General features: G+C 28.5%; 1 long non-coding RNA gene across 1 annotated transcript; it reads left to right on the top strand.

The window, feature by feature from the left end:
- Positions 1–2,227: 2,227 nt before the first annotated feature.
- On the top strand, positions 2,228–5,469 carry LOC140436926 (uncharacterized). Its single transcript, XR_011950330.1, has 3 exons — positions 2,228–2,950; positions 3,634–3,813; positions 4,434–5,469. It is a non-coding gene; the product is annotated as an uncharacterized lncRNA (long non-coding RNA).
- The last annotated feature ends 7,055 nt before the right edge of the window (positions 5,470–12,524 follow it).

The following is a 12,524-nucleotide window of genomic DNA, read 5'->3' as shown; positions in this document are numbered from 1 at the left end:
TTATCAAAGAATATGCGTCTACAGTCCATCTAATTTACTTACTGTTGCAAGTCATTATCATTGGTCAGGTTGCAGGTCACAATGGGGAACTTGCATAAAAATTAAATTCCAGAAATATTACTGATAAACGTTATTTATTACTGTTAAGAGAACCCCAGTTTACAAAAAAACTCATATTTTATTATTATGAAATAAATATAAGCAATTAAAAACTGGAGAATTTAAATGATTCTTTCAACGGGCGGAATCTGTTGTGACGTCATACCGCTCGTTGGTCATCCCTATAAACGGGTAAAAACGATAAGTATTGCAACTGCAACGGTATTGGGTATTGCCTAATCTTCTTCTTACCAATGGATGGAAAACTTGAAGCCTTCGAGATGTGGCTATACAGGCGAATTCTAAGGATATCATGGACAGACAAGATAACCAACGAGACCGTATTACGAAGAGTGGGCAAAGAAAGAGAGGTGATGTATACCATTAAAAGGAGAAAGTTGGAATATCTCGGACATATAATGAGAAACAGCACTAAATACAGATTACTGAAGGTAATCCTACAGGGTAAAGTATTCGGAAAGCGAGGAATTGGGAGAAGGAGAATATCATGGTTGAAGAACCTGAGGAAATGGTTCTCCACAACAACAACGAATCTATTTAAAGCATCAGTCAATAAAATAATTATAGCCAGAATGATTGCCAATATTCGGAACGAATAGGCACTGAAAGAAGAAGAAGATGGATGGGATGGGTATGGACCATCGAGCAAAAAGACAAAAGAGGGAATCTAATCGTTATGAAAAGGCGACCAAAAAAGTGGCCTCTGATGGCGGACATATCCGGAAATGCGAATGCGCCAAATTTAAATTTTCCGACACTTATTAACAGTAGCTATAAAATAGTTTTCAAAATGTGTCTTAGACGAGAAAATTTTAATTAAATATTAACGATAAGTCTAAAATGTGAAACAATTGTTAAAAAACTTCAATATAAATAAGATTTCATGTGACAGTTGGGACAAATAATAACATAACCCAACTAAATTTGATTTCTTAAACAAGGAAAGACTCTCTTTCCTTGTTTAATTTGGCCTCTCAAGATGGCACTTCCTGTCTAACAATATTTTTGCCCCCACTACCTTTACATTCCCTCTTTTGTCTTTTTGCTCGATGGTATGGACAGTGGAAGTGTGACGTTACAACTGTCAATTACTTTCCAAACAAAAGTTGAAATGTCCAATCTCAAGACTTTTTAATTTCTATAAAGTTAATATTTTGCTTCCTCTGCTGCTTTTTCTTTTAAGTATAGTGTTTTTACGATAATACCATCATAATTCAGTGTTCCATTTTTATGAAATATAGTTTAAAAGTTTAAATTAAAGACATTCTAACCTTACTTTATTGATACATGCATTTTATTGCTATTTTTATAAAACAGCATGCTTTATTATTTACACAACCTTGTAAAATTGTTGTAGTAACTATTAGAATACTTAGATATTGCAAAAAGCGGAAAGATTCTGTAAAAAAATGAAAAAATAACGAAAAATACAAATTATCCACACTAAACAAGGTTTGTTTGGAAAGTGAAACTGACAGATGTCAATAAATCGCATTTTATGCACATGACACATGACAATGGATTTGATAACGTACCATTGTATCAAACAATATAGACGCTTATAAGCGTCTATATTCTTTGATTGTATTATAGCCTGTTTTAATACTGTTAAAGGTTTTAAGTGTGTGTAAAATAATTTTTTTAAAATGACTGACGCTGGGTTTTTAAAGGGACAGTCTGACAATTTACCCTTAGTGGATATATTTATGGTGGGGACTTACATTAAAAACAGCGAAAGTTTTTCTCTTGCTGAAGTTCGAGGTGTTAAAACTAACAGGTAGGATATAAACCATACTTAATAGTTTTACGTATTGGCGATGTCAAACGAAAGAGGCGGCACGGTGCGGTAAAAATTTGAACTAGTGCACGTAGGATAACAACACATTTTGTATTTATTTATACACACATAACATAGTTATAAACATTTTAAATATTATTAAATAAAGCACAATAAGGTAACAAAATGTTAAAAAATAAATGTAAACAGTATTGTTCTGCACCGCAATGCAGTAATTATCGATCGGAAGGAATAAGTATGCACTTTTTTCCTCGTGACAAAAATCTACAAGATCGTACATGACATTCCTTCGTTTGGATGGGATGGGTATGGACAGTGGAAGTGTGACGTCACAACTGTCAATTACTTTCCAAACAAAAGTTGAAATGTCCAATCTCAAGACTTTTTAATTTCTATAAAGTTAATATTTTGCTTCCTCTGCTGCTTTTTCTTTTAAGTATAGTGTTTTTACGATAATACCATCATAATTCAGTGTTCCATTTTTATGAAATATAGTTTAAAAGTTTAAATTAAAGACATTCTAACCTTACTTTATTGATACATGCATTTTATTGCTATTTTTATAAAACAGCATGCTTTATTATTTACACAACCTTGTAAAATTGTTGTAGTAACTATTAGAATACTTAGATATTGCAAAAAGCGGAAAGATTCTGTAAAAAAATGAAAAAATAACGAAAAATACAAATTATCCACACTAAACAAGGTTTGTTTGGAAAGTGAAACTGACAGATGTCAATAAAATCGCATTTTATGCACATGACACATGACAATGGATTTGATAACGTACCATTGTATCAAACAATATAGACGCTTATAAGCGTCTATATTCTTTGATTGTATTATAGCCTGTTTTAATACTGTTAAAGGTTTTAAGTGTGTGTAAAATAATTTTTTTAAAATGACTGACGCTGGGTTTTTAAAGGGACAGTCTGACAATTTACCCTTAGTGGATATATTTATGGTGGGGACTTACATTAAAAACAGCGAAAGTTTTTCTCTTGCTGAAGTTCGAGGTGTTAAAACTAACAGGTAGGATATAAACCATACTTAATAGTTTTACGTATAATATAAATCGATAAAAGTATTTTTCATACAAGTTAAAACTTATTAAAGTTACGAGGAAAGAAAGAGAATGCAAAATTTTGACGCCTGTCAAAATTTTCGATGTACTGTATATGTAATCATTTTTTCGATACCTGAGAAAACTAATAAGTATTTTTGAAAAATTTAAACGCAGAATGAAAGAATACTTTATTATCGAGGGCCGAAAGTCCCTTAGAATGAATCAAAAGTTTCTTTTTAATGAGATATTTGAAATTAAAAATCACACTAAATTTTTTCTTTATTAAAATATTATTTATTATTATTAACTTATTAAAATAAACATTATAGAAGTTTTCAGGGACTCTCGGCACTCGGTAATAACGTAATCTTTCATTCTGCGTTTAAATTTTTCAAAAATACTTATTAATTTTCTCAGGATTAGAAAAAAATGAATGCATGTAAAACACATTTGTGCGAAATTTTGTGCCTACGCCCTTAAAGTATAATCATTATAATACGTTATGTGAATAATATATGGATAATGTGAATAATATGAAGTGTAAATGACAATATATTTTTAGTTACTTGAAATGAAAATATTAGGCACAAAAATATTTACATCTACTTACATAGGTACCTAGTTGTTAAATATTTCTACTTATTTACAGATCCGCTAGGCCTTCTTATGGGGACTCTGCTGTTGGATGAGTGCAAGTTCGAAGAGATAAAAATGTATGCACAGTTAAAGCTAAAGTGACACCTGAACACAATGTGAGGAAAACACAATATGCTGTAACTTGCAATATTGATGAGGAATATTCAGTGCCATGACTGTGCTGCCTCTTCAGGTAAATATTTTTAAAATGATAAAAAATGTACTAGGTAAATATCAGATTAGTTTTAGTCATGCATAGGTATATTGAGATTCTAGGATTGTAAGACTAAAAAAATGTTTTATATGTCTTTGATGCTATTTAAAAACTGTTTATGTTTATGGAATGTCTTCTTTACATGCCATCTCCGCGATTAAGGTTGGCCATCATCATTGCCTATTCTAACTTTTGGCACTATACAGCCCAAAAGAGTTCATTTGAGCTGCATCCAATCCATTCTTTGAGATTTCTCAGCCAGGACAATTTTTTTCTACCTATGCTGCGTCTTCCTTGAATTTTTCCCCACATTATTAATTTTAGGAGTTCGTATCTATCACCACCTGCTGTTATAAGTATGACCCAAGTATTGCAGTTTTCTTATTTTGGTGGAATCCAGTATCTCCCTGCTTGATCTCTATTTTTCTTAGTGCTTCTTCATAGGTTATTCTGTCTATCCAGGAAATTCTTCAATATGTCCACATTTTAAATGCTTCCAATCTAATTGTAATATGGAACGTAAAGGATAGCAAATACATACTATGAAATGATATTAACTTTGGGTATAATTTATAAGTATAGCATTTACTTTGTTTTAGGTGGGTATAAGCATTCCATAGCACTCTTGATGTGGCTTCACAGAAGGAGTGAAGAACCTTCTCCAACTGAAGTTGCTTGTTACTGGGCAGAGTAAACTTTCCAAAGTTGGAACTTCAGTTAAATACCTAACTTTGAAGGATTTTGGAGCACAAGAAGAACTGAGCTCAGATGAAGAAAGCTTACTTTTTTTACAGGAAGTTGTGAACCAAGGACTAGAACATAATGTTGAGAGTCAGCTATTGAAACACTTCAAGCCTAACAGAATTTTGCAAAATCTTGGACTACATCAATCGATGTTAAATTTTGTTAGCAGAAATGATTTTTCCAAAATGGCACTGAATTTTTCAGAATTTCTAGAATTCTGTTATCAGGAAATGGATCCCCAACTATGTTCTGAAGCTGCAGCAATAACCATTGAACAGTCTAATTCCGGTTTATGGTTTGACCTGCGATATGCAAGAATAACTGCATCAAAATTTTATGATACAGCACACTGCAAAAAATCAGATGGTTCCCTGGTTAACCAAATACTTGGTGTAACCAAACTTCCTGTTACCGAAGCCATGTCTCGAGGAAAAAGGCTTGAGGATGCTGTAATTAAAGCTTTAGAAAAATAATTAAAGATAAAACTCAGTCATATTGGGTTATAATTAAATCACAGGCATCCAATATTTGGGACTTCTCCAGATGCTATATCTGAAGAATTTGTAGTTGAAATAAAATGTCCTCAATCTGAGAAAACTATTTGTAACTATTTAACAAAAAATATGGAAATTACAGCAAAATACAAAGCTCAAGTGCAGCTACGGATGTTTCTATGTAAGAAACAAAAAGCATTATTTTGTGTTGATTCTGATCAAAATTTCCTCAAAATCCTGATTTTGAGGAAAATTTAAAATTTTTTGATATATGGGTACCATATGATGAAGAATACATAAAGATGTTAATGGATGCTGCAGAAAACTTCTGGCAATATAATATATTTACACATTTATGTAACTCATTCAAAAAATGATAATATATTTATATACAGCATGATCAGTTTCACTTTGTATTTAACATTTGGATGCGAACTGGTGTTGACATTCAGTTTTTCCAAATTTTTTAAATTTTATTTTGGTAACGTCTCGCCAAGTAAAATGCCTTCATGGTACCAAAATAAAATTCAGAAAGTTAGGAAAAACCGAACGTCAACTGTGTGTTTGGGTTTACGATTGTCCAAAAATTACTGATTATTTCGTTATTTCAGTAAATATCTCCAATAATAATAGTTATAATATATCTGATGGTAATATATCAAAGTTTAGAAATTTATGTAATCAAAACTTAGATAAAATCAAAACAAATCTTATCTTATATAAGTTGGTGTATTTCTTGATTTAAAAAGAGCTTTTGAAACCATTGACAGGACAATAATGATTTCTAAACTTAAACAGTATGGTATAGGTGGTACACTAATTGCGTGGTTAGAAAATTATTTACAAGATCGCGAACAGACAGTTCGATTTAAAGAGCAATTGTTATGTGAAATGGATAGTAATACAGGGATTCTTCAAGGTAGCGTATTAGGCACTCGTTTATTTATTCTGTACATTAACGATATCGATATTTTTGTAATTTGTGAATTTATTGATCTTTTTGCCGATGATACTCTAATCTGTTGTAGTGATGAAAATTTTGATGTAGGTATTCAAAAAATGAACACTATTTTAGATATGGTTAATAAATATTAAAAAATGAATAAACTGAAGTTGAATGTGAAAAAAACAAAGGCAATGGTTTTAACTACCAAAAAAATATATATATATATATATATATATATATATATATATATATATATATATATATATATATATTTATATATATATATATTATATATATATATATATATATATATATATTATATATATATATATATATATATATATATATATATATATATATATATATATATATATTGTTAAGATGTGTTTTTTGTTTGAATGATGAGCAATGAGTATTTTTAATAATATATAGGGTTTTTATCGCGGTTCTCAAAGAATTAGCTTGGAAGTACTTTTTTAAATTATCTTTATTATAACTATTATGAAACACACATATATATCTAACCTAGTCAATGTAAATTTAAAATAAACTATCTTTAAACTGATATTCTTATAAAACTAATTAAATTCTATAGACAATCTAAAATTTAAACAAACTATCTTCAAAATTGAAATTGTTATGACACTAACTAAATTATATTAACAAAATTTTGTACCTTTCTTTCACTGAATGCCTAAATGAACTGTTTTCCACTATATATATTCTAATCACCACTGAAAGTCTTCGTACTTCGGTTATCCTTGTTTTTGTAAAATTACTTTTTTCAATTATCAGCTTCTACCAATTTAAGATATAGTTTTCTTCACCAGCATTTCTACACCACCAACCAAACCAGCAAACACCATTTATATTTATTCTTCTTTTCAATATACCAATATCCAATTATTATAAGTTGATTTATACTAATCTCCAACCATAATATAATTTAATTTCTTCCAATATACTTTTTTTAATCTTCAATAATTATTTGTGTATAATTATAAATGTGCATTAAATTATATGCATAATTTTTAATCTTCATTTAACTCACTATATTAAACAATTGGACTATCTCCAACTAACTTTCATATTTCTTATAAAACTGCTTGACTGATTTACTAAAACTGTGAACAATTGACTTCACTAATTAATTGTGTCTATCTTCTACTAACTTTCATAATAAACTGCTTGACTTCTAACTAAAAACTTCCAAAACTTGCCATAAACTGCTATAAACTCTTCTGACTGCACTATCTAAAACTTTTCTGACTAAAAACTTTCAAAAACTGCCATCTTGAATCCAAATCACGGGTATTTATATCTTTTGGACATTCTAGAACCATCTCGTAAGATATCATGTTCTATTCAGTTCTATTTAATACATGTCTGAATTTTCTGGAACAAACCATTTCGCAAACATGGCCATCTCCGGAGATCCAGAGAATTCCATTCTTTTCTATTAATAATTTTGTTGACATTTAGGCTTTTCAGATCAGAATATATAATTAAATTAGTAACTAACACTCTAATTTAATAAAATACACATTTCAAACAATATATTATTATAATAACCCCACTTATATTCGTATTATGATTCTTAATTTGACACTTGGAGTATGTATAGTTGGTTGCCTAGGCACATGGCTCACTTAAATCTATTTACAAAATTAAAATTACTAAATAAAACTTTTTACAATTATTATATGCTAATTTATTAAAAATGCCCTCACATAAATATATTTTTATTAAATTCTCTAGTATATAACTTATTTAAAACAACCAAATATCTAATATTATGTAGTATATAACTTATAAATTATTTTCTATAAACCCTAATTGTCACAATACCCCAAAAATAATATTTAAAATAAATAATTTACTTATTATTTTTTTAAATATTAATTTTCTCATAGGTACCTTATTAAATTTAATAAATCAAATTTTTTTTTTTATTTAAAATGTGTTAAATACATCCCTGTTCGCTGTCTATGTCAAAACAGAGAACAACGGATCACAGTTCGGCTATTCTATGGTCAAACTGTCATGTCAAATGGAGAGAATAAAATATAACCTTAATTACAATATAATCGATATGGTGTTCTGTTTGTTTATAGACAAAATCTAGGAATTATTTCCATTCAAAATAACTTCATCAATATAAATTGGTAAGTTTTTCCACTTTATTATATTAGAAAGACATTTTTATAGCAATTATAGTATCAATTTTGTGTCTAACCCCAAATTATGATTTTTAGGGTACAAATTAATTTCCATATATACAAAATTCAACAAGTATGATGTCAAATTGATTCAAAATAATGAAATCTACCATCTACCATTTAACAAATCAAGTCTATTGAACAAAATGGACACATCAGTAAGTTATTAGTGTTATTATATTTGTGTTAAGGTATAGAAATCATTATTCAATCTCTTCATGATATTGAAAAATGTCGTTGATATGAAATATGCCTCTTAGTCTGTTCTCTGCATCTATTAACACATAACTATTTAGTCCATTCTGATTTTCAATTGTATATGGACCTTCAAACATTGGTTGTAATTTCTTACAACGGTTTTCTTTAACATTACTTTTTCTAAGTGAACGAATTAACACTAGGTCTCCTTTTTGAAATGTGATTGGTTTTTTTATATTTCGATTTTGTCTTCTGATATATTTTTCAGCTTTCCTCCTAATTCGGTTATTCACTTTCTGCATTACTTGTTCTAACATATCCTGATTATATTCACTAATCCACTTTCTGTTTCCTATATGGCCAAACATTAAATATTCTGGTACTTCCTCTGTATTCAAATTATTTGTATTATTTAAAAAATATTCTACTTGTGGTATATGTTGCTGCCAAGTTTCGTGTTGATTTTGGCACAGTATCCTTAAATATTTTATAACTTCTTTAATATATCTTTCTGCAGGATTTGCCTGAGGATGTCTGATACTTGTAAAATGAATGTTGATTCCCTTAGTGTTAAGTTTATAACCTAGATATATGACTTCTTTTTGAAAAAATGTACATTTTTCTTGATTTATTTTTAGTCCCACTTTGTCTAATCTATTTATTATAATTTTTAGGTGTTTCTCATGATCTTCAGCCGTTTTAGAAAAAATTAATATATCATCAATGTAGTGAATTACAAAATGTTCATATTGATCCAAAATATCATGAAGACATCTACATAGAGCACTGCAAGATGATTGAAGTCCAAATGGTACTACTTTGAATTGATATACTACTCCATCTATCTGAAATCCTGTATACTGTCTACTTTTTCTTTCTAGAGGTATTAACCAAAAGCTATGCTGTAAATCAATTTTAGTGAAAAATGACATTCCTGTAATTCTTCCTAATATTCCATCTATACTCATTGGTGCTTCAAATTGCTTTTCAGTAATCTTGTTAATATTCCTTGCATCCAAACATAACCTGATTTCACCTGATCTTTTTCGTACTACTACTATGGGGTTAATAAAATGTGTGTCTGCCTTCTCAATGATCCCATCTTCTAACATATTATTAATTGTTTTGTTTACTTCTTCTCTGTATTTATATGGTATTGGGTATGATTTTGTTTTAAAATCTTTTTCTTCTTTAACTTTTATACTATGGATATAATTTTGTGCAATTCTATTTTCTTTATTGACAAGTCCCTTGTGTTGCTGCAATATGGAAATGACTATTGATTTATATTCTTCAGGGCAATTTAAAACTTTTATCATATCTCCTTCTTTACAAATAACATTATTCTTCATTATGTACTCATTATTCCTTGCTTCCAATTTTACGCACTCCGCCTCGTAGGCATCCATCTGCTTAAAATTTCCATTCCTTAAATATTCACTACAATAATTATTCTTTACATTCTTTTGGGACATTTCCCTATCATCAAAATACATTTCTTCTTCATAAACATCATTATTTTCTTTTAATAATATCCTATCAACTCTTATTCCTTCTTCCACCTCATCTTTCTGCATAAATTTAATTATTTGCCCTTCCAAAGTTACCATTTTCTCTTCAAAATCTATCTTTACTTTCTTCTTTTCCAATTCATCATTTCCCATTAATATATCAACACATAAATCCTTGACAATAAATCCTTGCATATTAATTTCTTTATTAAGAATATTAATTTTAAAATTGGCTAGTTTATCAATTTCACCCAACTTCTTATTATTTGCACCAATAATTTTAATTTTTGGAATCTTTATTATATCTGATAGTTTCAATGTATTAAAAATAAAATTCTCCGAGACTAATGTACTTTCTGAACCAGTATCTATCATAATTTTAATCATTTTATTTTTGGCCAAAGCATTTATATAAATTAAATTAATAGATTCAATAATTTTCTCTTCATCTAAAGAAATAAATTCAGAAGGTTTTTCATAATAGCAATGGCCTAACTTGTAATTCAGAAAGTTTACTGCACAAAATTTTGATTATTAGAATTGTCAGATTGTATCTGACCACTTGGATCTGATGTCCTATGTCTTTCCCTACTATGACTTCTACTCACATTTTCCTGCCTTGTAGTACTTCGTTCCCTGTCTTCGCAGCTTCTATTCCTTCGAACACAATTTACCTGTCTGTTATAGTTAGGTCGCTCTATATTTCTTCTATTGTTAAAATCTTGTCTATTATTATTAGTACTGTTATTAAAATGTTGTCTATTATAATTAGTATTATTATTAAAATTTTGTCTATTATAACTAGTATTATTATTAAAGTTCTGTCTATTTTGATTACTATTATTATTATTAAAATTTTGTAAACTATCAACATATCTATAATTATTATATGATTGTCTATATTGTTGATTATCATTTCTATTATATTGAAAGTTATTATTGTTTTTTTTGTTATTATTATTACTTGTCATATTGCCTCTTTGTATTCTTTGAATAAAATTAATAAAACTATCTATTGTTTGAATATTTTGTACAGTTACGGTTTGCACAACATCAGCATCAAAATGTCTAGATACATTTAAGACTGTTTCATCCTCTCTAAGTGGTGGTTCTAAATATTTTGCAACTGTTATCAATTTCAATGCATAATCTACCATATTTGATTTTAAATTTTGATTATACTTTCCAAAATATAGAATTTCTCTAAACTTGGCTTGCTCTAATTCACCCCAATAATAATTTAAAAATTTATTTTCAAATGTTTGAAAATTATCTAAATCATTCTCAATACTAGCAAACCAAGTTGCTGCATTGTCATTTAATGTCATTCTAATATAATCTTTAATATCATTAATATTATTCACAAATCTTAATTTATGTTTTAAACTATTTATGTATACTCTAGGATGCAAATTTTTTATATTACCAGAGAATTTAATCCCAGTCTCATTTGTTAAATTTAAGTAAGGTCTCCCTATGTCTCTCATTTGTGAAATATCATCTATTCTCTGTTCCACATTTCTTATTTGATTACTATTTATTTGGATATTTTGTTGTATATCGTCTAATTTTTCTTCTGTGTTTCTCCTGTCTTCGTTAATTTTTACTTCTAAGTTACATTTCTGTAACTCTATTTTCTGTTCTATATCTATTTTATTATCTTGAATAATCCTCTTTACTTCTGTCCTCTCATTGTCTATCCTTTTCTTGTAGTCATTCCGTATACTTTTTATTTCATTTGCTACTTTTTTCTCTGCAGCTTCAAGTTTTTTATCCATTTGTTTTTCCATTTGTTTTACAATTTTATTATTATTATCTTCTATTTTCTTTTCTAATTTTCTATAATTCTCTTCCAATTTCTGTTCCATTTTTTTCATGTCTTCTTTGACTTCTTGTGAATTCTGTTCCATTTTTTGTTCTATTTTTTTCATGTCTTCTTTGACTTCTTTTGAATTCTCTTCCAATTTTTTTATGTCTTCTTTGATTTCTTTTGAATTCTCTTCTATTGTCTTGTTCATCTGCATCATTAATGACATCAAAGCTGCCATATTGACATTTTCCTCTCTTTCTGGATTCATTTCTGCAGTATCCTGTGGAACTTGAACTAAACTCTCCTCTTGTATAGGTTGTGTTTCTACTTCCACATCTTCTTCATTCTTTTTGCTTCTTGTACCTTTCTTTCCTTGAGACATTTTGAGACTTTACTTGTTCAAATATAATTAATAATAAAATCTATTATTTTTTCTTTCTACTGATAATTAATTTAATTATATGAGAGCACTTATCTTCCCAAACTAATTCTTTTAAATAGAGAGCCACCGCGTTGGGTGCCAAATTGTTAAGATGTGTTTTTTGTTTGAATGATGAGCAATGAGTATTTTTAATAATATATAGGGTTTTTATCGCGGTTCTCAAAGAATTAGCTTGGAAGTACTTTTTTAAATTATCTTTATTATAACTATTATGAAACACACATATATATCTAACCTAGTCAATGTAAATTTAAAATAAACTATCTTTAAACTGATATTCTTATAAAACTAATTAAATTCTATAGACAATCTAAAATTTAAACAAA

Source organism: Diabrotica undecimpunctata, chromosome 3, assembly GCF_040954645.1.
Source record: "Diabrotica undecimpunctata isolate CICGRU chromosome 3, icDiaUnde3, whole genome shotgun sequence".
Lineage (NCBI taxonomy): Eukaryota > Metazoa > Arthropoda > Insecta > Coleoptera > Chrysomelidae > Diabrotica > Diabrotica undecimpunctata.
This window is presented reverse-complemented; position numbering and strand designations above follow the sequence as displayed.